This window comes from Callithrix jacchus, chromosome 18 (genome assembly GCF_049354715.1).
Source record: "Callithrix jacchus isolate 240 chromosome 18, calJac240_pri, whole genome shotgun sequence".
NCBI lineage: Eukaryota > Metazoa > Chordata > Mammalia > Primates > Cebidae > Callithrix > Callithrix jacchus.
In genome coordinates, this window is record NC_133519.1 from 28,588,850 (window position 1) to 28,615,127 (window position 26,278).

The following is a 26,278-nucleotide window of genomic DNA, read 5'->3' on the forward strand; positions in this document are numbered from 1 at the left end:
TAAGAACAGGCTATTCTTGTGACAGTTGATAAATATAATAGCAAGTAATATTAAAGATATAGATGTTTCCAAGAGAGAGAGTAAATATCCTGGTCAGAATCCAAGAGAGGAATCAATACTGATCATACATGCAACATTTAATATACCTACTCATCTACTATTTCTAACCAATTATCCAATTAAGACTCCTCTAGGGTTAATTAGGGAGTAAATAAGCTATGGTCTTCACCATTGATATATTACAATAAATTATACACCAAGTAAATTATATTGCCTGAGGCAATGGGATAGAAAAGAAAAGCATGCAAAATTATACTACCGCTTCCCCATTAACCAAATACTACACTGGCATTCAAAGCAATCTCCATTCAGATGGGCTTTTCACTGTATCCTTGCTTGGCTTTTACAAGCTGTCATTCCAGAAGGGATCATGAATTTCTATAGCAATTCCAAACTTTAAAGTATCAGTTTCTCAAATTGTGGTGTTAGTCCATATGCATCAAAATCTGAGGAGTTTTCAAAAGTGCAAATTCTTGGGTCCCAAAGCCCCACCAAAATAGACTCTGAGGAGTGGAGCCCAACCATGTAAATTTAGAGCAAACATTCTCCCAAGTGATTCTCATGCATTCTAAAGTTTGAGAACCACTGCCTAAGAACAAGTTAGACCTGTAACACTTGGCAAATGCATTATGAAGCACTAGACATACAGATGTAACCCATACTTTCTCCCTAAGGTATGGTACCTAGACCGGGAGGAATGGCATCACAAGGAAGCTTGTTGGAAATGCAGGATCTCAGACCTATGTCAATCCTGCTTAATCAGAACGTACATTTTAACAAGATCCCCAAGTCATTGGTATTTGCATTAAAGCCTGAGACACATTGGTCTACAGCAGTTATTCTTGGATGCAGGTATTTCTAGGGTACGATTTTACATCGGTTAAATAGCAAAGTATATTTAAGGAGATTGTGGCCAACATGTGAAACATACTTTATAGTAAAATAAGCAATCGAAGCTAAGGCCCTGTTGAAACACAGAGAGAAGATTCCGAGTATCTTTTGGAAATTTAAAAACACTCAGGGTAATATAATTTCCATTCTACTCTTACCAGTATTATATTAATGATAATGATGGAAGATGGATGTTATTCAGAATACAATTGAGAACAGACAAAAGTTGAAAAAGAGAGGTTTCACAGGTAGCAATGGTTTGTGAGTTATATTGGTCTCTAATTTAAGGCTCACTTAAGATATAAATAATAATTAAGAATTTATTCATTTATAAATTCAACACATTCAAAAAGTTACATTTTCCCCATGTATGAATGCATTTGAGGTTGGAATATAGTGTCATTTTTAATAAAAATACTTCCTGACAAGACTTTAAAAACCAAGGCTGGATGTGGTGCCTTGGTTTTTAAATAATCCCAGCACTCTGGGAAGCCAAGCCAGAGGATCAATTGAGGTCAGGAGTTCAAGATTAGCCTGGGCAACATCGTGAGACCCCATCTCTAAAAAAAAAAAAAAATTAAAAAATTAGCCAGGCATAGTAGTGCGCACCTATAGTCCTAGCTACCCAGGGGACTAAAACAGAAATATTGCTTTAGCACAGGAGTTCAAGGTTACAGTGAGCCATGATTGCACCACTGCACTCCAGCCTGGGCAACAGAGTAAGACCCTGTCTCAACCACACATACACACACACACACACACACACACACACACAAAACATATAACAACCAAAAAAAAAAAAAGAAAAAAAATTTAAGAGACAGTCCCCTTGAATTTCTTTGAAACAAGGTGGGGTACAAATCAGTCACAGAGGGACTAAAGTTCAAAAAGATATACTTGAAAACTAGACAGGGAACACAAAAGGTAATATGCATATCCTAGATAAATATTATACTGTTTGAAAAAATATGATGCCTCATAAATACTTTTAACCACAGATTCATATTAAGTAATTATAAAACTTATTACTAGTTTATGACATTATTACTACTTAGCTATGAGAATCTTATCTATATTAGCAGACTATTTATAAAATATACTATGCAGGTTTTATACAAATACTTGAAAAAAATCTCTAAAGGACTGATCTCTAAACACTCATTTAAGCACTAACTGATCTCAAAGCACTTACTGAAAATCTTACTAATGTGGATACAGTAAAAACAGTACAAAATAAATGTCAATATCCTCTGAAATAAATATAATTTTACTATTTTTCCACATTATATAAGGATTCCTATTGCACATTACAGTATTGCCTGATTACATTAGTTTTAAACATAAAAGTTATCACACAGCTTATGACAATGCTGTCAGGAAAAAGATGTCCAGTTGCCCAGTACCTCAACTCCATCTGAGAAACTTAAAACTTGGGTTTGAAAACAATGCTATAGAAAGCAAATACCAGAAAATTATGTGAAATAGCCATCACCTATTTGTTGACTTTGAATCAACATTAAACTGAAAATTTACTTCCTTTCCTACTTTCTACACTAAAAATAAGACAAAAATTCCATGCTTACTTCATTTCTCAGAAGTCCTAAACATTAAACAATGATGATTACTCTATATGAATATCATAACAGTAGCCACAACCAAAAAGAGAACAACTCCAAGATGCTAAGCAGCACAGTGGAGGTTATTTGCTTATGAAAAGCATAATTTTAGCTTGCAAAGCTGTTTGTTCACCTACTTTAATCATCCGGCTGCCATTTAAACATATAGATCAGCTAAGGAGGCTTGTGATAGCAGCCTACCCACTATTAACTTCCAGCATTTTATCTGGTACCCAAATAATATTTAATTACAATAATCTGGCTGAGATTACATTCATAACTTTGATATCTCAGGACACCCAGTTCTGCTCCCAAGACTATGATACACAAACAGTACCACCCTTATATCTAAGAAAGAGGGGACTGCCATCAACCCTGTGATCCAGAGGACCCTGGCTATCACAAATAACCCAAATTAAATTTACTGAAGAACACATGAACATCTTCTGCCATTGGCATCTGGACCTCAGACTGACACTGTGTGATCTGTAACCATGAATATCTATTCTCACGAATAACATCTTCAAGCCCCAAGAAAATGCTTCTGCACATCTCTTGCCCTACGTTCTCAAAATAAAAGGGCATCATGTGTCAGAATGCTCTCAAGGTTGGTTTGTGCTGCTGCTGAAGACAGAGATAGATGCTGCTTTGGAATTCCTGGAGGATTTGAGTGATGAAATCACTTAGGTAAGAGGAAAGACTAATTAACTAACTTGTCAAATCCTTCATCTCAAATATCATCATTGCAGTAAAGCACTCCTTAACCAAGTATCATTTCCCAACAGCACCAAATGTCCATTTTCTTACTTCATGTTTTAATTTGGGGTTGTGGAAGTACTCACAAATTAACATGGTATTTTAAAGAGTTACACATAGTGGCTGAAGAGTATAATATTAAAGAATTCATAAACCTCTGTGTTTTGTGTTTTACTTTAATAGATAATTTTCCACTTATTGGAAAAATACCTGAAAGTATAATTTAAAAAATTTTATAATCGTTTTACTTGATATTTTTATAAAAATATATGCAAATTTAATGAAATATCTTAGATATTCAACTGGCCAGCAAACTGCTCCAAAAGTTACTATTAAAATCTTAACAAAATTAATACAATTAAAAATAGTATAGGCAACATTAATTTTTCAGAGCATTTAATAGTTTTACATTTAAACTCAGAATGCTAAAGGTTAGAAAACTGTTATAGGTAAGATGTTTTCTTACATAGAAGACTGAGAACTTTGTTGAAAAGTTATTTTTATAAAGTATCCTGAATGCATGAAAAAGTGAATTAACTCTCACCTTTCCAAGGTCACCCTGCTAACCCTTGTTGGAGGCAAACCCAGAATTCACATCTCCTGACTCCCAGCATAGCGTTCTTTCAACTTCAACTTAGAAAGATTTACAGTCTTTCTAAATAATAAGTTATAATGCTAATTATAAATATAATATATAATGTTCTAATATTCATCTAATATCGGGGATTTAGGCTTATACTTATAATTATTGGCCTGTAGATAATTATACAGCAAAAGCAAATGGCCAAAGATCTGATCTGTCCTATTTTCTTTTTTAAAGACATGGAATCTCAATCTGTCACTGGAATGCAGCAGCACAATCATAACTCACTGCAGCCTTGAACTCCTGGGCTCAAGCAATCTTCCCACCTCAGTCTTCCAAAGAGCTGGGTTTATATGTGTGAGCCACCATTCCTGGTTTTATCTGCCTTAATATGCCATAAATCCATTCTTGGCATCCTTTCAAATTCAATAAATCTATTTAGCTACAAAAGTGGACAAAATCATCATGTTTACCTTAATTGTTCGCCCCTAATATTTAGATATCCAGCACCACAAAATACTAAAAAATATATATATATTGTGTCCCTGGCATTCTAACAAAAAAAGTTTTCAAAACAAAACACTGGATGAGTCCAAAATATTATTATTAACTACCTTAAAAACACAGTCACAATATCTGAGAAAATATAAAATAACTGCCAAAGATAGTCCAACCAATCATTCAACATATATTAAAAGAAAAAAACATAAACTGGGAATCTTGAATACTCCAATGCCTGCTACTTCAAGTATGGTCTGTAGACTACAGCATCAGCAGCACCTAGGAGTTTTTCAGAAATGAAGAATTGCAGGTCCCAACTCAGACTTACTAAACCTAAAAGTGCAATTGAACAGGCTCCCAAGGTGATCTTGACTCATGTTAAAATTTAAACACCACTAGCAGGTTCATCACACCTGCTTGTATATGACAACAGCTATCATTTAAATATTTATTGATAAGTGATACTTATTAATATTACTTAAATATTTATTGTAACATACATTAAGTTTAATATAAACATACATTAAAAACACATAATAAGTTATTTCATTTACTTATCACAAGGCAGATATTACTTTCTCTGCTTTACAGATGACAGAATTAAGAATTAGAAAAGGTCAATATCGTGACCATGGTCAACAGGTAATATCTGGTAAATCCTGGATACAAATTCATTTTATTTCAGTTACACACTGCTTCTTTACATACTGGCCTCAAAAAAGAAAGCGCAGAGCACTCTCTCTTACTTGCCCATATCAGGAATATTTTGAGAGGTACTAGGAAGGAAGTAAAGCTACAGTCATGACATTTTCCATGGAATTCTCTCTGGTTTACCAAAGTGCTTCTATTATTCTGTGTTTCATGCTGGTGAGTAGGCATTAAAGATTTTAAAAGAGCTGACAATGTAGTTGAAGAAATAAATGATCTCAGAAATTAACAAGAGAACCATTAGAAATTATAACATCAAAAATGCAAAATGATACTACAAATTGAATAAATGATTTCCAAGGAAAGTATTGACTAAATTTATTCATTTTAATGCTGTGCTTATTAACTACCTACTATATACTAGGATTACACTAAGCACTGAGGATCTAAAATTAATCTTAGAAAATAGACTGAGGTTAGGGACTCCGGGGGAGACAGCATAAACATTTATGTATAAAACAAAATGATAAGCACTATGTTCATATAAAATGTTACAGGAACAGCTACAGGAGAAAATGGAGTTAGTCAAAGAAGGTCTAGAAAAGGGTTTGTAAGGACTGGAAAGAACTAATGGATATAGATTAATTTCCTGATCACTCATTTTCTCCTCTCTAATACAACAGAGTTACAGGGGAGCAGCAATCTCCAAGAACTTTTAACTTTCTCTACAGGAGCTTTAGGGGTGGATGACTGCAGGACTCCTCAGCCTGCTTCAACTCAACCTACTGAGCAGCTCAGCTGTTTCATGTTTTATATATGTAGATTCTAGAGGAGATTTTGTTGGCACTAAATGAAAGTTTGAAAACTTTTAAAGTTTAACATAATGTAATTATATGTGCCAAATTATGTTTACCTCAAACCATACCTCGGAATTTGTGGTCTGCTCCAAAACTATCTTTCTATTAACTAGCAAGAGAAAGCTCTGAGGTAACATTGTAAGGAAAGAAAGGGCCATACTGGAAAGGAAAATACTGTCAGAGCATCCTGTTTTCTGGAAGTTCTTGAGCCTACACTTTCTACTGCCCACTTCTGAGACTCACCCAGTGCTCTGGGCAGTAGATGCTATATGAAAATCAAGAAAAGAAGATGCTGCTTTAAAAATCTCTTTGCACCTGCAGTACAAAGTGGGAAAGCTTTGGGATTGTGCACCTGACATATGAGGAATTCTGCACACCAGCAGGGTTTACAGAGATCCTATGTCATCAAGAGATGGTGCTTTCAGCACAGACATCTTACTCTTTGACCTAAGTATTTATTACTAAAGATAGTGTATAAATAACTCTTACTCTATAGAAGAATATAACCTAAAATACTGTTCCATGGTTGACTTTAAAGGCATGGCGACATTTCATTGTATTCAGAGTTGTTTTTTCTTCCTAATGCTTCTCAAGAATATCCTTTCATGTGGCCAACCGAAGACAATAATTATGGTTAAAATGTTTTTCTATTATGCATAACCTTCATTAAGAAAAACAGAGTGACATATACGTAATGTTCCCTCTCGAGTTTAAAATATTACTGTGCAAAAAACAGTTAACATTGCAGGTCTGCGACCACTACACTTAGAATGAAATGTTTGAGGCCAGGTGTGGTGGCTCACGCCTGTAATCCCAGCACTTTGGGAGGCCGAGGCGGGTGGATCACGAGGTCAAGAGATCGAGACCATCCTGGTCAACATGGTGAAACCCCGTCTCTACTAAAAATACAAAAAGTTAGCTGGGCATGGTGGCGTGTGCCTGTAATCCCAGCTACTCAGGAGGCTGAGGCAGGAGAATTGCCTGAACCCAGGAGGCGGAGGTTGCGGTGAGCCGAGATCGCACCATTGCACTCCAGCCTGGGTAACAAGAGCGAAACTCCGTCTCAAAAAAAAAAAAAAAAAAGAATGAAATGCTTGAAAGGTTGGCCCTTTGCTGGCATCTGGGAACCTGAATTTCAGCAGAGTTGCCATTATTCCCTGATAAGTGTGGTTTATTGTACCTAAACCATTGTGCAAACAATGTGATTCATGTTAAACTCCTTCTGAGAGTCTGAAATTTTGGTACATTCTAGGCAAAGGGTGTCTATGTGATGGGCCCTTGGAAAAACCCTGAACTCTGAGGCTCAGGCAAGCTTCTCTGGCACATAACACTTTACCATACTTTCACAACTTGATTCTGGAGTAATTAAGCTCATCCTGTGCAACTCAACTGGGAGAAGATTAGGAAGTGTGTGCCTGGTTTCCTCCAGACTTTGCCCATGTGCCGTTTCCCTTTACTGATTTTGCTTCGTATCTTTTCACTGTAATAAATGCAGCAATGAGGACTATATGCTGAGTCCTGTCAATCCTTCTGGCAAATCACCAAACCTGGGGGCCTGGAAGGCTGAACCCTCAACAGGATTACACTTACAAAACTTTTCCCCACTTTGGGAAATACAGATAATATACATTATCCTTTCTCCCCACATGCTGTCAGCCACTAGGTCCCATGAACTCCTATACCACCTTCTTTCCTTTCCCACCATACCCGTCTCATTGGTGTCTTTTCTGATGCCACTCTCCTTACCACCTCAAGCTTAGATTATGACAGTGTTCTCTCAGTCCCAATCTGCCCTGGCTGCCACAAAAACATACAGCTGGGTATCTTAAACAAGAGAAATTTATTTCTCACAGTTCTCGAAGCTGGGAAGTCCGAGATCAAGGTGCTGGCTGATTCGGTTCCTAGTGAGGATCTTCCTGGCTTACAGATGGCCACTTTCTCTAGCATGGTGACTTATATACAGTATGCATTACACACTTCTCCACTGTGTCTTCACATTGTAGAGAAAGAGAGCTCTGATGTCTCTTTCTCTTCTTATAATGGAACCAGGCCTATCCAATTAAGGCCCCACACTTATGACCCCATGTAACCTATATCACCTCCAGGCCCTGTTTCCAAATATAGTCACATTGGGGATTATGGTTTCAATATATGAATGCCAGGAGTGGGTGGACACACATACATTTAGTCCATTACAGTCTCCTGTCTGGTCTGACTCCTGTAATAAATTCTGCACTCTGCAGCCGGATTAAGTAAGCTTCTTAAGAGACTGCAATCATTATGAGTTTCCACTGTTTCAATGCCCACCAAGGAGGGGTCTCCAACACATACAGTATACAGAACAACTACTTTACCTGCTTACCACAGAACCAGCAGCTGATACCCGAATGTGGCTTGCTTGAAGGTGAAAAAATTAGAGCTATTTGTGATAGTATTTAGCTCTGATTTGGATATGTTCAAGTCCTTTTTGAAACAATTTCCTAGTATTAAATTCTGATAAATACCGACTTTTCTAAGATTTTGTTTAATATGGCAAAATTTGCAATATATAAAGAGACTATTTCCTTCCTAAAAAAATTGCTCACTAACAGTTATACTGGGTATTCAAAAGCAAGTTGAATAGTTTTACTTTCCCTGTTGAAGAGGATGAACATTGTCTTAATATCATCATTGCATCACCAGCCTGAGTCACATCATAGGCTTGAATTAGAAAGAAATACTAATTCTTCAAAACAATTAATATACCATTAATGCAATAATCACATTCACTCAAAAGGAAGCTCCAGGAAGAAGATGGGTAAGTGCTAAGTATGAACTCAAACACAAAAACAACATACAAGAATATATAAATAGAAATCATAGTAAATCCTTCCCAAAGAAATCCATGCAAAGTAGCTGAACTGCTCTTGTATTGAAACATAATTAACATCAATAAATCCAAGTGTTTTCTTTATAAATACCTGCTATATATATGCCACCATGCTAATTAGTTACCCCAGGGGATACAAAAAAGTTTAATATATGATGTCAGTACTCTTAATTCTTGACTAAGAAAATGAGACAAACACAGAGGCAAAATAAAACTTCTGAGACTAGTTAATTTGCCTAGAGCACAATGCCAGTGAAGTCATGGATTTAATCTAAGTATAAATTAACTGGTATGCTCTATTCCCTAACTAAACACTGTTATTTTATTTTTTATTTTGATTTTTAAAATTTTTTTCAGACAGGCAAAATCTTGCTCTGTCCACCCTGGCTGGAGTGCAATGCAGCCATCTAGGCTCACTGCAACCTTCGACTCCCACGTTCAACCTATTCTTCTGCCTCTGCCTCCCACGTAGCTGGGACTACAGGCATCCACCACACCCAGCTAATTTTTGTACTTTTAATAGACAGGGGGTTTCACCATATTGGTCAGACTGGTCTCGAACTCCTGGCCTCAGGTGATCTACCTGCCTTGGCTTCCCAAAGTGCTGGGATTACAGGCATGAGCCACTATGACTGACCAAAACACTGTATTTTAGAATGCCCCTGAATTCAAGGAAGGCCAGAGATTACAACATAGATGCATGAATAAAAATTCATCATTACTTCTGGAAATGTAACTCAGTATCACAATCTTTGTATATAAAAGGTAGTATTACCACTTCTCTGATACAAACAAATTTACATAGACTGTACATATGTAAAATTATTTTTTTTTCTAAACTGCCTTTTGAGGGACTAGAAAGTAAGGGTTCCTGATTTAAACCCTGAAATTCAAAATCAGTTTACAGCTGATGATAGAGAAGTGAGAAAAAGATGGATCAATACATGGAATGACATCTACTCTGAGATGGGGAGATGCATTTGGTATCCTGCCAAATGCAGTAGGAGCCCTGTGCAAGTGGTAAAATATTCAAGATGGGTCATAGCTGTAGAGAAGATTTGATTATATAGTCAAGATCTCACATACAAGGAATTTTTAGGCTGAAATTCTCATAGTACCACAGAAAGCTGTGTTCTTGGAGACCTGGAAAAAGTAGAACTTTATTTTTTTTCTCCAGTCAGCTCAGTTCTAGAATACCTAGCTTCCCACTTGTCTTTAATGGGATGAAGCCTTTTTGGCAGTGACAATCCCCAATGCAGGCAGCTGAGACATTTCCTGGGATGTTGTCAGGAACTGGAACTGAATGCAATTTTGTCTCCTTTCAGTATTGGTCCAGTGAGCAATTCTGATATTCCTGTTTTGCTCCAGCCCAACAGCTTTTGGAAACAATGTACATTTGGTCATAATTCAAATTGACACAATCAGTGTCTTAAGACTAACTACTTTAGAATTTAAATGGGCAGAGAGCTTATAGTGAGGGATTCTTTCTGTAGAGCTTCCAGGATAGAGACCCTCCCCAGGGCAAGACACTTCCAGGAAAGTTTCATACTACGATTCTCAAACTTCTGAGTGCAGATAAATCACCTGCAGAGCTTGTCACAAATTCAGAGACCCACATTCCAGATATTCTGATTTAGGGGGACTAAGGTAGTTGGTAAAAATCTGTAATTTTAATAAGCACTACCAGTGAATCTGATGTAAACTGTCCATAGTTTACACTTCTGAGAAATGTTCGATTAGTGGCTTAAAGGATTAATTCACATCACAGAAAATACCTGATTTAACAGAAAGTAGTGGCCTTGTTACCAGAAAGATACAGGCAAAAACATGAAATTTTCTGACACTTGATAACCACAATAATTTCCCTTATCAGCAATATATTCATAAACAATTATATATAAGCACAAAGATTTAAACCTATCTGGGACTACAAGTTAAAGTAACACTTACCTAACCGTTAGCAATTGATGAGAGACAAAATATGGTAACAGCTGCACTTTTCTATTACTAGATAAAAAGACAGGAACATAAATACACACTAGCGTATACTTACCACAAAGATAAACATCATTATTAACTTTTGTATGAAACATTTTGCTAATGGCATCTAGAAGTTCAGAGAGGGAAAAAAACAAACTCAAATATTTAAGCAAAAGTCTGAAATGATTAGCAGTATAATCTACTCAAAAGAAAAAATATTCCCCTCATTTTTAGTACAACACTTATCTGCAAAGCCAAGATAGTCTGCCCCCAAATATTTACTTAACATCTACCATCTATGGCATCCTGCGCTAGGTGGTAGAAATACAGTGGGGAATGTGACAAATTCCCTGCCCCCATGGAACTTACTGTTGTAAGCAGAAGAAACTTGAATGATTTTGCAGATAGACAGACAGACACACACACACAGAAAGAGAAAGTGAGAGAGAGAGAGAGAGAGAGAGAGAGAGGTAATGTCTATGATTTCTTTTCCGGGTTTAAACTTTTTTGTCTTTAGGGTAATAATACTCAGTATTAGTCTAAGAAATTAACCACTATTTGAAATTCACTCTTTCATATTACACAGAAATATGTGTCCACACAGTCATATGCCTACTACCATGCCCAACTGATTTTTAAAATATTTTCAGTAGAGATGGGGTTTCACCATGTTGGCCAGGCTCGTCTTGAACCCGTGACCTCAGGTGATCTGCCCACCTTGGCTTCCCAAAGTGCTGGATTACAGGCATGAGCCACCGTGCCCAGCCTATTAATTCTTTATAATATAATCCCATATATATAATTGCTATGTGTCCAGAAAACAAACCTCATAAGCCAAAAGGTTTCTTCCAACTCTAAGATTTCATGGTTTTATCATATTTCTAAAATGCTAATGTTTCCTTATTGAGGAAAATTTACTCATGGATCCTCATCAATTCTCTGACTCTAGAAATATCTTCTGTAGCAATAAAAGAACCTGTTATTAGCTTCTCTTTATTAGTTCCATTTTAATATACATGTCACTATAATGTTAACTGCCAAATAGTAGGGTAGGTAGCAAATATTAGGTAGAAAGGACATGGTTTTGGTGTCAGACAAAACTGGATTCAAATTCTATAGATTCTGCCACTTAGTAGGAGTGTGATGACCACAATATTTAAATATTGATGCTCAATTTTCTCACCTGTGAAATGGAGTTGCTAAAAGGGTTAAACATATTATATGATATGAATGTACAATAGATATTTACAGTACTTGTCACACAGTAGCTCTGTTATTTAGTATTTATTAGTAGTTACTTCTATATTTATTTAGTAAAAATGTTACTTCTCTTCCCTGGTAGAGACAATTTTACTCTTTGTCTGACAAAGACCTGAGAATCATGGTTAAGTAAAAAAATACCCAGGTAACTGTCAAATTTATTTTCAGCCTCCCATGCCCATGTCTTATTTTTAACAAGGCTCATACAAAGAAATATCAAATATAAAATTAATACTATTTTTTCTTTTCTTTTCTTTTTTTTTTTTTTGAGATGGAGTCTCTCTCTATTGCCCAGGCTGGAGTGCAGTGGCACAATCCCGACTCACTGCAACCTCTGCCAAACCTACTTGATTTGGTAGAATTATTATGAGAAAGTGTAGACCCCTGAAAAGATGATAAATGACTAGAGAGAAGACAAATTTTAAGCTTTCAATAAGAACATATGGATTTCAGAGATGGTAACATTGATGCTTCATTTAGTAAAATTCTAGACAGATGGCATATAAAACTTAAAAAATAAAGATGTTTTTACTGTGTCCATTCCTAAGAATAAGTGGCAGAAAACTAGCTGTGTATATATTTATGTGTGCGCACATGCATTTAAAGGGTTGTTAGATCTGGAAAGCCCAAAATAGACTATATTTAATTTCTGTGGGCCAGGAACAACAATGACTGCAGCTGCTATTGCTAACATTTATTGGACTTTTTTATATGCCAGACACTGTGATGGGTGATTTATATATCATTATCTCACATACCCCTACAAAGACAATACAGTTATCAGGAAACCAACAGTCAGAGAGGTTAGGTAACATGCCCAGTATTACACAGATAACAAGTGACAAAATACAACATTTCAGTTTGACTCTAGAAGACAGGCTAAACCATTAACCATTATGCTTCATACTCCCCACTCTCCCACATCCCCGCCCTTTTTTTTTTTTTTTTTTTTTTTTTTGAGAGGGCATTTCACTCTGTTGCCTAGGCTGGAGTGCAGTGGTGCGATCTCAGCTCATTGCAACCTCCGTCTTCCAGGTTAAAGTGATTCTCCTACCTCAGCTTCCAGAGAAGCTGGGATTACAAGCATGTGCCACCATGCCTGGCTAGTTTTTCCAATTTTAGTAGAGATAAGGTTTCACCATGTTGCCCAGGATGGTCTCAAACTCCTGACCTCAAGTGATCCACCCACCTCGGCCTCCCAGAGTGCTGGGATTATAGGCGCAAGCCATCAGGCTTGGTCTATGCTTCACTCTCTTTGGCAAACATTTCATAAAATATTTGAAATAAAAGGGAAAAAATGGGAACTAGATATTAACACATTTAAGTAGAGTTTGAGGTAGACATATGGCCTTACTCAAAATGTGCTAATTAAATAAAGAAAAATCAATTTAGAAGAAAGCTTCTTGCTAAGTTCTGCCCAGGTACTCTTCTGCTTACATCATTTTGCTGACTTTAAAGACAATAGAGAAGGTACACTTTCCAAATCTATAAAAAAAATTAGAAAAGATCACATAAAAGTAGAAGGAAGGGCTAAGTAAGGAGTAACTGCAAAGCCCTGCAACTATATTCAAGTGCCAAACAGGTGAGATCTAGACCTAAAAAGTTCACTACAAAGCTAGGGTGACCTGCTGTTGGGACAGCTAATTACATGTGGAGCTGCACTAAGGGCAGCACATTGTCCAAATATGGCAACTACTCGTCCCACTGTAAGAAGAGCACACTGAGCAAGAGAACACTCCGTCTAACAATAACCGCAAAAGGTCTAAATTTTCTAATCTTCTTTAATAGTTCCCTCACTGACATGGTAGTTCAGACAGCTTCATCTCCCACATAACTAAGAAGTGCCATACTTTCCTATGTACATAAAGGACATTAGCAGATCAGAAGTCTTTCACCATAAGAATGTGAAAAGTGCCAAGTCCATGCATGTTGTTTTGGTGGAAGGCAACGAAAATGATGAAATATTTGTAAACCAAAGTTCATGGGGAAGTTGCCTCCCATCTCTATCACCTCTCTATCCTAATATCCCTAATATCCCGTTCTATTCTTTTCATGGCATTAATAATAATCTAAAATTATCTTATTTTTTTACTTGCTGACATCTTAATCTGGAATAGTTTTTATCTCTATTTGGATGTAAACTCTATGAGAAAAGAGTTTATCATTCCTGTTCACCATATTCCAAATACCTAAACAGTGACTTGTACATAAAAGATGCTCAACAGGCCAGGCACAGAGGCTCATGCCTGTAATCTTTGCAAGGCGGAGGTGGGCAGATCACCAGAGATCAGGAGCTTGAGAACAGCCTGGCCAACATGGTGAAACCCCATCTCTACTAAAAGTAAAAAATTAGCCCAGTGTGGTGGTGCACGCCTGTAGTCCCAACTACTCAGGAGGCTAAGGCAGGAGAATTGCTCAAACCTGGGAGGCGGAGGTCAGAGTGAGCCAAGATCGTGCCATTGCACCCTAGCCTGGGTGACAGAGCGAGACTCCGTCTCAAAAAAAGAAAAAGATACTCAATAAATATTTTCTGAATGAATTAGTAATGTGTTAAAGAAATAAAGATGTTCAATCTGAGAAGGAAGATATAACAGTAACTTTCACATGCCAGAAGAACTACATCATAAAGGGAGACCTGTTTCTGTGTTTCTACAGAGATACGACATAGGATCAAATGGTGGACATTTCAAGAAAGAAGATTTTGGGGCTCATAATTAGGAAATATCTTCTAAGTCAAAGAACTTATAATAATTGAAGAGGCTACCTTACTAGTTATGAAAGGATTTTTAGCCATAGGGAAGCTGTACCCATAAGTATCAGTTAACCTAAAGTTCCTATGATTCAAAACACACAGAGAATAAAACTATATAGAGAATATAATAAAACTTTACATAAAGATTTTTTTTAAAGGTGATCTGTCTATGGAAGAAACGAAAAAAAAAAAAAGTGATCTGGTTACCCAGAGAAGGTTTCTTAAAAGACAGCAAAGAATGAATTGTACAAGCTGGATTCTGAATGAAATAATGATTAAGGGAGAAGAAAATGTCCAGACAGTCATTTTTTTTAATGAACATTTATTAAACAGACAGGGCTATTAAGTGAAAATATAAGAAGGCAATGGAACCAATGACATTAACAACAACAAAAAGAAAAAGAGATTAGCAGTATAAGTAATAAGAATTGGTAATAATGATTTTTCTTTGAAATTGTTCAATTTTTATGAAAAATCCAGAATAAGAAGGCTCATTGAAGGCAGCATACTACATGTGCCTGAAAAAAAGGTACAAGGCTAGATTTGGAAAGTTCTATTTTGGAAAACTTAGCAAAAGGATGATAGTTTAATCCCTGAGAGTAGATGGGCTTTCTGTGCAAGTAAGGAGAACAATGAATCAAGGATGGGGAAAGCATCACAAAATTATTACTCTATAAGGATTATTTAGAAAAGTCATCTATTTATTCATTTGTCCTTGGGCAGAACTGCACTTAAATAAAAACCCAAAGATTATAATCTTTCATTTTACAAATCTCCACTAAAAGGCATTCTTGAAAATCTCTCTGTAAAATATGTCCCAAATGCCAAAGGTATCTGTATTACAATTTTTCTATATTTTAAGTGTAGTTATGGAATACAAATGGTAACATTTCTCATAGTAAATGTTGTCAAGTAATCATAAATTGAATTATACTTTGGTTGCTAAATAGGTAAACAGAAGGACTTTAAAAAATTTATAATCCAATATATAGTATAAGCTTAGAAAATAAAATCCTCTCATCTGACAAATTCAAGTATCTGGATTATATCAAATGATTATAAAATAAACACTAACAGTATGTAAGTGTTCCCTTAACTCTGCAACCTCACCAATATCTGTTACTTGTTTTTTACTTTTTAGTAGTAGTCATTCTGACTGGTACTGTGGTTTTGATTTGCATTTCTCTAATGATATGTAGAGAATGAGTATTTTTTCATATCTTTGTTGGCTACATGTATGTCTTTTGTTATCTGTTCATACAGAGGTAGCTAGAAGCAAATTAACTCAGGAGGAGAAAACCAAATATTACATGTTTTCTCTTATAAGTGAGAGCTAAACATTGGTACATGTGAATATAAAGATTAGAAAAACAGGATGGGTGCGGTGGCACACACCTGTAATCCCAGCACTTTGGGAGGCTGGGGCAGGAGGACCACGAAGTCAGGAATTCCAGACTACCCTGGCCAATATGGCAAAAACTGTCTCTACTAAAAATACAAAAAAATAGCCAGGGATGGTGGTGCACGCCTGTAGTCCCAGCTACTTGGGAGGCTGAGGCAGAAGAATTGCTTGAACCCAGGAGGCGAAGGTTGCAGCGAGCCAAGATCACACCACTGCACTCCAGCCTGGGCAACAGAGTGAGACTCCATCTCAAAAAAAAAAAAAAAAGATTAGAACAACAGACACTGGGGAGGGACCACTAGAGGGAGGAGGGAGGGGAATGAGGGTTGAAATGTGCCTACTGGGTGCTACGCTTACTACCTGGCTGATGGGATCATTCCTACCCCAAAGCTCAGTGTCATGAAATTTCCTTAAGTAATAAACTTGCACATGTAGCCCCTGAACCTAAAAGTTGAAAAGAAAGTATATCATATTTGCAGAAGTCAAAAGTTTCATGACTGTATTAGAAATGGAAAAAAGGTTTCAGAAATGCTGGAAAAATTGAGCCAACTCTAACAAGATGAAGTTGAAGGGAGGTAACAATGTAAAATTTCTTTAAAAAAACAAAAACCATTGTATATATATGGAGAAGGAATATAAATTAAGCATATGTAAAAAGGACATATGGATTTATTTTTAAAAACCTCAATATATTAAAGGATAAAATATAACTACCAAAAACATATAATTAATTTCTGGCCTGAATAAATAGCAGAATAGTATATAACCCAAGGGAAAATGATACTCTCACTCTCATTTGTTCCTGGTCATATCAAACACATAATATTTTATTCAGCTCTGAGCACCATTAAAAGAAGTATTATTAGAGCATATTCAGGGAAAAGTTGGTGATGAGCTTCAAAACCATACTTTACGAGAATGGTTCAAGACCAAGAGAAGCCTGGACAGAAACAATGGTTCTACTAAGGTATACAGAAGGTTGTTGGGTAAAACAAAAATTCTCATTTTTCCTATATAATCACAATGGGAATAAGCCAAAAACATATTCATTTCAGCTTAATATAAATAAACATTATCTAAAAAGCCTGAGCTACCCCAAAGTATATTCACCCCCCTTTAAGACACACACATGTTCAGGAAGAGCCTGTAAGTCCACTCAACGTTAAAGTGGAAAGCTATATTAAATGATAGGTATATTAAATAATCATTCAACTCTCCTTAAATATTCTTTTCCCTAGCTTCCCCAGTCAGTAATAGCAAGGCACTGGGGACAAGAATCTTGAAGTAATCTTCAGTCCAACCATACCCTCAAGTGAGTTAGAGGGGAAAGAACTACTAGAAGAGACCCAAGAAATACTGTTAACCCTGACAATTAAATTCATTTGGCTCAAGAAATAGATGACTTACTATATACATAGTACTCTGTACTTGGCTCAAGAAATAATTGAGCCACTATATACAAAGCACTCTGAGGTACCAGAGAGATGCAAAAGACATAATGAGGAGAAACAGTAGAGACCTGCAAGCATGTTTGCTTGTTAGACAACCACACCAGCTGTGACCTCTCCAATGTGAAAACTAATTCGCTTGCCACAGCCTCTACCACTATGGATACTGTTCCCATGGTTCTCCAGGTTAGGGAAATCCTAAGTATCAATAAGAGGCCTGGGGTCAGTGCTCAACTACTGAAATCTTGATATTCATAAACTCTCCAAGGACACAGGCCTCTAAATTTTCTGCTTAGGAAAATATCTTTCCCTACCTTGAAAATTCAGTAGAGATACCACTGCAACAAAGGCAGAAAAATATAATAGAAAACATTTTTGAAGGTTTTCTCAAACCCAATACATAGGTGGCTGTGTGGCAAACGCAAGATACAATGAAATAGGCAATGCTGATGATAGCAGTAACAATGGGAGAACAGCATTGACAGAATTCAATGTTCTTAAAATAATGCATGGCCTTAAACAACAAAGCAACAGCAGCACAGAGTAAATGGTGAGCTAATAATAGTGAGAAGATGATCTGAGCTTAAAGACTTCTGAAATAAAGAGTCTGAGACAATTTGGTTTAAAAGAGGCTCTGCAGAGCCATCCTAGTTAATATATCCGTCCGTCTGTCTGTCTTGTCTGTCTTAGTGTAAGAAAGGAAAAATATCACAAAGAACTAAACAAATTTCCTAAAGGGGCTGGGAAAAAAGTGAAAAATCAAATTCCGTTAATTGATTTATTACTGTAGAATTGCTGCTAGCAAGCCTGCGATGAATCATCATAGTTTGATACATTATTGGTGTGAAGATAAACTGGATAACTCCTTTGGGAAAGTAATTTGGCAATATACATAAATAGTCTTAAAATACCTTTATTCTGTTTGCTTCAGTATCTCTTCCTTAAAAGTTGTAAGAAAATAATACTAAATGTGGGAAAAGCTTTACTTACAAAAATGTTCATAAACAATATATGATAATATAAAAAAATGTTTAAGTTATAAATACCTACATTTAAAAATCCTTTACAAAAAGCCCTAATCCATAGAAGGGAAATGGAAGAAAAGAAAACCAAAATCAAGACTTGTCATTATCACAGCTAATTATATCTGGGTAAGAAAACTATAAATAATTTAGTCCCTTTTTTTAACATTTTAACATTCCCTAAATTTCCTTCATGAGCATTATTTCTTTGAAAATTAAAAATAACTAAAATGAATGAGGAGGAAAAACAAAGTTAATTATGTGGAAGGGATGACAATTAGAAGTATTTGAGATAGGTTTATAGTGATTTGCCATAATTCATCCTTTTACGACATTGTCAGAAGTTAAAAGGTGCCAATTGTGGAAGGGCAAGTTGGTGGGAATATAAAAAAGTGGAAACAATACCTTGCCACTCAAATTATCTCTATAAGACATCCTTGAGGTCTTCTCTTAAGACCCTCCAGTCCATTGACTCTTCTGAAGAAGGCAGAAGGACCTAATGATTCTCTGAAATCTTTCTCTCATAATCAAACTAATGGAAATCTGACCATTTACAATCTTTTAAAATACAATTTTACATGAAATTATCCTATTCATTTGTTTAGGGAAAACATACGATAAACATTATTAAGGTACTCACTCTGAGTATCTGGGTTCCAATGATGGCCCTACTACCTCAGTGACTTTAAACAGTACTGAAGGCATAAAAGCAACATACAGTCAGTCTTACATTATTCATAGGTTTCACCTCCATCAATTCAACCATCCACTGCTTGAAAATATTCAGGGGAAAAAATGGATGGCTGCATCTGTATTCAACATATACAGACTTATACATGTACTTGAAATGTACTTGTACATTTCTTGTCACTATTCCCTAAACAATACTAGTTATACTACATTTACATTTTATTAGGTATTATAAGTAATCTAGAGATAATTTAAAGTATATGGGAGGGTGTGTGTAGGCTATAGTATATGATTTTAGACAAGGCATTTTAGCACCTCTGGATTTTGGTATCCTTGGGGCATCCTGGAACCAATCCCACAGAGATAATAAGGGACAAGTGTGTAAGTGTTTCCTTTTATTCTAACAGACTCAGTGAACTGTATTTTCAAGAAAAACATCAAGAACACATATTCATTTTCTTACTGATTTACTAAACAAGAAAACCAAAACTTCCCAGTGGATTATTAATAGTTTAAAACAATAGTACTGTCAAGGCAAATATTAATAAAAATGTATCATATCCCTGTGATTAACTGAATCATTGAGATTTTTTAAATGGCTTAATTTTGAGTAAATATAAATTGTAGCTCATTTAAAATTGCTTTGTTTTTCATTCATTAGTTGACAATGTCAAAAAAACAAAACTCCTAGCACTGCAATACATCTTAGCCATGTGTATGACTATATCAATTTATTTTCTAACTTAAATATTACCAAGAGCCTATTAATAATGTCATATATTGGTGTTGAATTATGAATTCTCTTGTCATATTTTTTTGAGTTGCATGTAAGTTTTACTTTTATGCAGCTAGATCTTCTGTCCTTTAGTTTTTTGTTTTATTGCCTTTTAGAGTACTACAAAAGAGGCATGCTTATTTATAAGTAAATTAACTCTTTTAGACTATGAGATTATCATTTATTGATGAGACGTTTAACAAATTCTTCTGAAGTTTAAAGACTACATCGAATATTAATTACTACTGACTCCATATTTAAAGATAAAATATGATTATGCTACATTAGTAGTTAAATAAAGAAACTAGACACTAAGTTTGATATGCAAAGAACTTTACCTGAGTAGGAGAAATCTAAATATAAGTAATGTAGATTAACTATACAATAGTAAGAACTAATGAGAAAAAATAGATCTGTGTTTCATTTACAGACAGGTATTCAGTTGACAAGCCACTGGAATCACAGAGGGGGAATCAATATCTAGGTTTTTACTCCTATGCTAGAAATTTTCCTGAAGCCTGACTGAATCAGGTTGAAATCAGTAATCACTCCTTCGTATGAGATCCTTTAGCAATCATAAAAGCACAGCATTCTGTTGTGAGTAGCAAATAAACGGCAATATAATGTCTTATACCAGGGGTCAGCAAATTTTTTTCTATAAAAGGCCAGACAGTAAATATGTAAGCTTTGTAGGGCATAACATCTCCATCACAACTATTCTCTACCATTTGTAGGACAAAAGCATCCACGGGCAATACATAAATGAATGAGTGCTGCCATGGTCCAATAAAATTGTATTTATAATAGTCAACGAACTGTAATTTGTCAACTCCTATCTTGCCTTATAGGTATCCATATAAAGTTCACATAGCCCTTGTAGTCTAAGTGCTCTTGGAGAACTGAAAATCTGTTTCACTTAGAAATCTCCTTATCTTATATAGAATTAAGAACAGTCCCTGGCACACAGTAAGAACCTAATAAATACTTAGATAAAAGAATGAATAATTCTATTATTCAAAAAATATTAGGTCTACATCATATGATTAACTTGATTGACAGAAAAGTTAAAACTTGCCTGTCATAATAGCCTGCATATAGTGATCTTCAATTGTAATCACAAGACAAATATTAGGAAAACAACTCTAGAAAAAGTGGTCTAAGAAGATGCCTAAAGCCAGGTATGGTGACTCATGCCTGTAATCCCATCACTGGAAGACCAAGGCGGATGGATCACTTGAGTTTAGGAGTTCAAGACCAGCCTGGCCAACATGGTGGAACCCTGTCTCTACTAAAAATACAAAAAAAGCCAGGTGTGGTGGCAGACACCTGTAGTCCCAGCTACTCTGGAGGCTGAGGCAGGAGAATTGTTTGAAGCCGGGAGTCGGACATTGCAGTGAGCCAAGATCACTCTACTGCACTCTCCAGCCTGCGTGACAGAGTGAGACCCCCTCTCAAAAATTAAAAAAAGTTGATAGAACATGTCCTGTGTGTAATCCCTAAAGCTACTTCTACCCATGTTAATATTCTTGTTCCAATCTCAAAGCTTATCATTTATATCTAAAGTGATGATTTTACTCTAATCAGATATAATCCATATGAAGGATTTTTTTCATACTGCATTCCAAAGTTATTGTGTATTTCTCCTCACAACACTTTTGTACTAATCTCAACATTGAACATTTCTTCTCCTTTCACTTTAATAACTTGTCAAATAGCCTGTGGTATCCTTTAGAACTACAACATCCAAACACATGGCTAAATGTTGAAGCCAATTCATATTTTAAAATGCATTAATCCCGCTAATACTACAATGTATTGCATAGTTCCTATGACTTTGCTGCAATCTCTCCCTCAAATTCTAAAAATTAATCTTCCTGCTGTTGAATTCACACAATTCAATGAGTTACTCTTGATTTAAGAGTCCAGGACAATTATAGAACCACAATTTATGCCCTTCACATAGCATAATCAATATTTATTGACCTAATTTGTTGATTCAAAATGCAAAAATATCTGGTTAATGAAGATTTAAATCCAAATTTGGACTTTGAAATAATTCACCTTGCAAACTCTTTAAATAAGTAGCATAAATTAAGTAGTTATTAATAATAAGTAGCATAAAATTGTTATGTAAATATTACATACTTAAGAGACTAAACTTTTCAAATAACTCAGGGGAACTCATTTTTATTCAACTGATACAGACACTAGAAACTACTTAAAGAAAGGCTTCCTCTAAGGACACTTACAAGGCAATCTTGTGTTTGCCTAATTTGAGTTCCTTTAATTTTTCTGTAACTACATTTATTTCATTGAAAGAAACTGATTACATATTTAAAAGGTTTATTTAATATATCACTAACTCAAATTAATCACTGATTCCCTGACTGATATTTTATAGGTTACAAACATACAAAAGCACTGCTGTCTGAAACATCAAAATCTTTTCCATCATAATGCTTGAGAAAAATTCAACCTATGATGACTCAACAACATTGCAAATCTGTTACAAAAAAATTTCAAAACACAAAGTACATGACCATGAAATGAGTACTTTCCAAAAGTAGGTACATGAATATAATGTGATTTCGATGTCTTCATCATTAAGGTTATAGTTTTTAGAATACACAGCAAACACTGTTCAATTCATTCTACATGTCTCAATATAGCCAGTAGATGAATGCTGTGTTTTCAAAAAAGAGAGGTAAATTTTTTATTACCCTCTACAGATAAAAAACTGTTTTAAGAAATATTAAAACACTGATCAGGGCTGATAATACATCTGATTAAAAATTTCTGTGATCTCAAAAATCATACCTCTAACATAAAGTTAATTTTAAAATAATTCTTCCTACTTCACAAGTTAAAAGATAAAATTTCACATAGAATTTTTTCTATATCAAATAATTAAGTCTTTATTTTCAAGAAAGAAAGATTAGATCACTGCATTACCAGCCATCTATAAATACATTATTCAAGAACTTTATCATACGCAACATTATTGCCGCACAAGACATGTGGTCAGTAGCATCTTTGTCAAACTACGTGATCTTGTTAGGGTCACTTAAAAATTTTATCTCAGATTTCTAAATGTGAAATGAGATAGTATTTACTCACAGAAGCTTTTAGAATACACCTTGTTTATAATGTCAAGAGCATTATATATGTTCAAAAGCATTTTAAGCATTTCCAAATTTCAATTTGCAGTGTTTTCCAATAATTTCTTACCAATTCAGCATTTTTAATTATAAAATTCCTGAAAAAACGTAAATGAATAATTATGAAGAGGTTATTTGTATAAAAATGTGTCATCTACTAATAATTATACTAAACTTCAAACTCTATTGGGAACTTAAGTAAACATCTTAAAGTTAGATTTTACAGAGTATGTACATAAACATTCCATGTGCCATGTATAATCTCAAACAAAACTATTGCACATGTCTTGCTACATTCCACATTTCATTCAAAAATAAATTAAAATTTTAAATAACAGCTCATATAACTTTGTACCTTGTTTGTGGCTTGCAATTATAATAATTTAATTTATAACACATATTTTGCCATTTTTAACTGTCATCAACCTTGTTTACAGTTGCTTAAGTAGAAAATAAAATAAAACTGGGGCCAAAGGTTTAAGACAATGATAGGTATTTCTTTTGCATTAAGTAGCATTTTTGAAAGTTTTCAAATTTTTGCAAATTATTTCCATTTCATGAATTCTATTATATACTATGTTTCTTAATATTTATCACCTTAAACTTTAGAATTTTAGAATCTCAAAAACTAATTTGGCTCCATTTATTATAATGAAGGTACCGATATCATGTGCCTTTCACGTTAAAAAATATTTGAGACATAACAGGCTCCTGCTAAATTTATTACTGTTATTTTCTTCACCTTTGTAGAAAGTCATATATAAAAGCAGAATAAAAGTTACCATTAAAAAATTATAAATACATTCTTTGGAGAACTCTGCCTATGTAGGAAATGCAGGTAACGTACCAGATGGAACCTATTTCATAACGCACGGCCAGTCTTTTGTCATTTAAAGATGTGAAAAATGCAGACAGGTGCCGTCAATGATGCATTTTAAAATCCTACAGTGACTGAGATCCATTTCAGATTCATCAGGTAATACCTCAAACTGTTTACATTAAAGCAAAAATAAGTCAAGAACATCTAATATTGAAAGTAGACGGTTGTCAAGTTTATCTGAAAAATCTAAATAAAACAACAAATATTATAGAACTCAGAAAACTACCCCATCTTTATCAAACAGTATTGAGACATTATCAGATAGTGTTACTTGTAATATCAACATAAGCTGTTTTGTGAAATGTTAAACTGCTTTTAAATATTCAGCATTCTTTTTAATAAAACATTAATTTTCCTAATTATAAAAGAAATTTTATAAATGCTCATTGTAAAAAATTAAAACAAAATAGTCATGAAAAACTTAATTATATCATGTTAATATTTAAAAAACACTTTATTGAAAAAAGTTATGAATATTTTAAAATACAGAGCAAGACTAGCACTGAATCAAACTTCCATGTATGAGAAATCATAAAATGAGAAATTTTTTCTATTCTAGCCATGTTGTTTTCCTCAATATCTATTTGGTTAGAAGATGTACCACTTTCTACATATCCTTCTTAATCTAAAATAAAGTTAAGTTCTGCTTAAGGAAAAGAGCAGCTTTTGGAATCTACATGTCAGAGTATAGCACTGATTCATTCAGTAACACATACATGCTCCTGTGTACCTACAGGGCCCCACCTGCACATATAATGATGCTGTCTATGCTTAGAAAGTTACAGCAGCAAATTCCTCACAGCTCAATCTTTTTCATATACTTTTCATATAATTGTATCTTTTTCACATCTAATGATTACCTTTTAGGGTGGGGAGGGAAAGAGAAAAAGTCCTTTAAGGCAACTTCACTTATCTTTAAATTCACATAATTTATGGAATCTATGGAGCGAATCAGCTTATTAATCATTGTTTCTCCAAAGAAATAGATATATGACAAAATACCTTAAATTCCATTTTAATCAATGAGGAAAATTAAAGCACAAAGACAAATAATAAGCCATCCCTGGACAATCCTTCCTATGATTACTTCCCTAATGAGAATAAAATGTTTAAGCATACTTAGCACAATAAAGTAACGAGGTAGGTTAACCTCAGAATCATGCCTCTGTCTTATCTCAACATCAGCTTGCTGGATATCTTTAATCTCAAACAAAGTCTTCATGAATAATTGTTTCTGGAAAATAAGCTTTCAAAAACATACTTGAAATAGCTGAGTTTAACCCAAATTTTGAGTTTAAATAAATTTGCAAAAAGAAATGCTATCTTAGAAAACCCTAATGCTCCATGATTTACTTCTGTTTGAATTGGGGTTGGTGACCTTTAATTTGTGATGTTAATAAATAAGGTACCCACAAAGATAATAAAATAGCATCTACCATATTCTGAACATTTTTTATGTGCCAGGAGCTGTGCTGGGCACAGACTACAAAATTCCATTTAGTTCTCAAATTCAGCTGAACAGGGAGCTACAATCACTGACTTACTATTTTTTAATCAGCACCAAAAATAAGGTTTTGGAGCATTTGGTATCTTACCTAAGGCCAAGTAGTTTATGAGGGCCTGGATCTCAGCCCAAGTTTCACATACTAATAGTGTAAATTATGAAGCTTTGTAACACTCTATAACTCTAGAAACAGCTATGCAAATAATAGAACCCTTAGGAAAGAGAATACAGAATGCTGTCATTTATAACCAAACTGGATAATTATCACAAAATACAATATAATGATGAGAAAAATGGTTATGCTTCCTATTCTTAAAATACATTACCTAAAAAGAGAAGTTTCAAAATATTATTTTATTATATAAACATATTAAAATATAAAAAAAGGAAGTTAAGCAGCTTGCTCTAGAATTGTATATAAAGTACTATAGTAAACAAAAAAAACTAAATTTAGAACTTGCCTCATTCAGCCTCTTTCAGCCTATAATAAAGCCTTTCTTTTCTACTCTTCCTCTTCAAAACAATTTTTTTCCAAAAAGAAATTGATAGAGATTTTAAAAAGTTATTCAAGGGAAATAACAAAAGTAAACCTAACGAATATCAAGAATTTCAGTTTGATTACATAC

At 34.7% G+C, this 26,278-nt stretch overlaps 1 protein-coding gene across 11 annotated transcripts in view; it reads right to left on the reverse strand.

The window, feature by feature from the left end:
• RABGAP1L (RAB GTPase activating protein 1 like) overlaps nucleotides 1-26,278 on the reverse strand; it is a 737,216-nt gene that overhangs the window by 424,265 nt on the left and 286,673 nt on the right. The gene's annotated exons all lie outside the window — the stretch shown is intronic.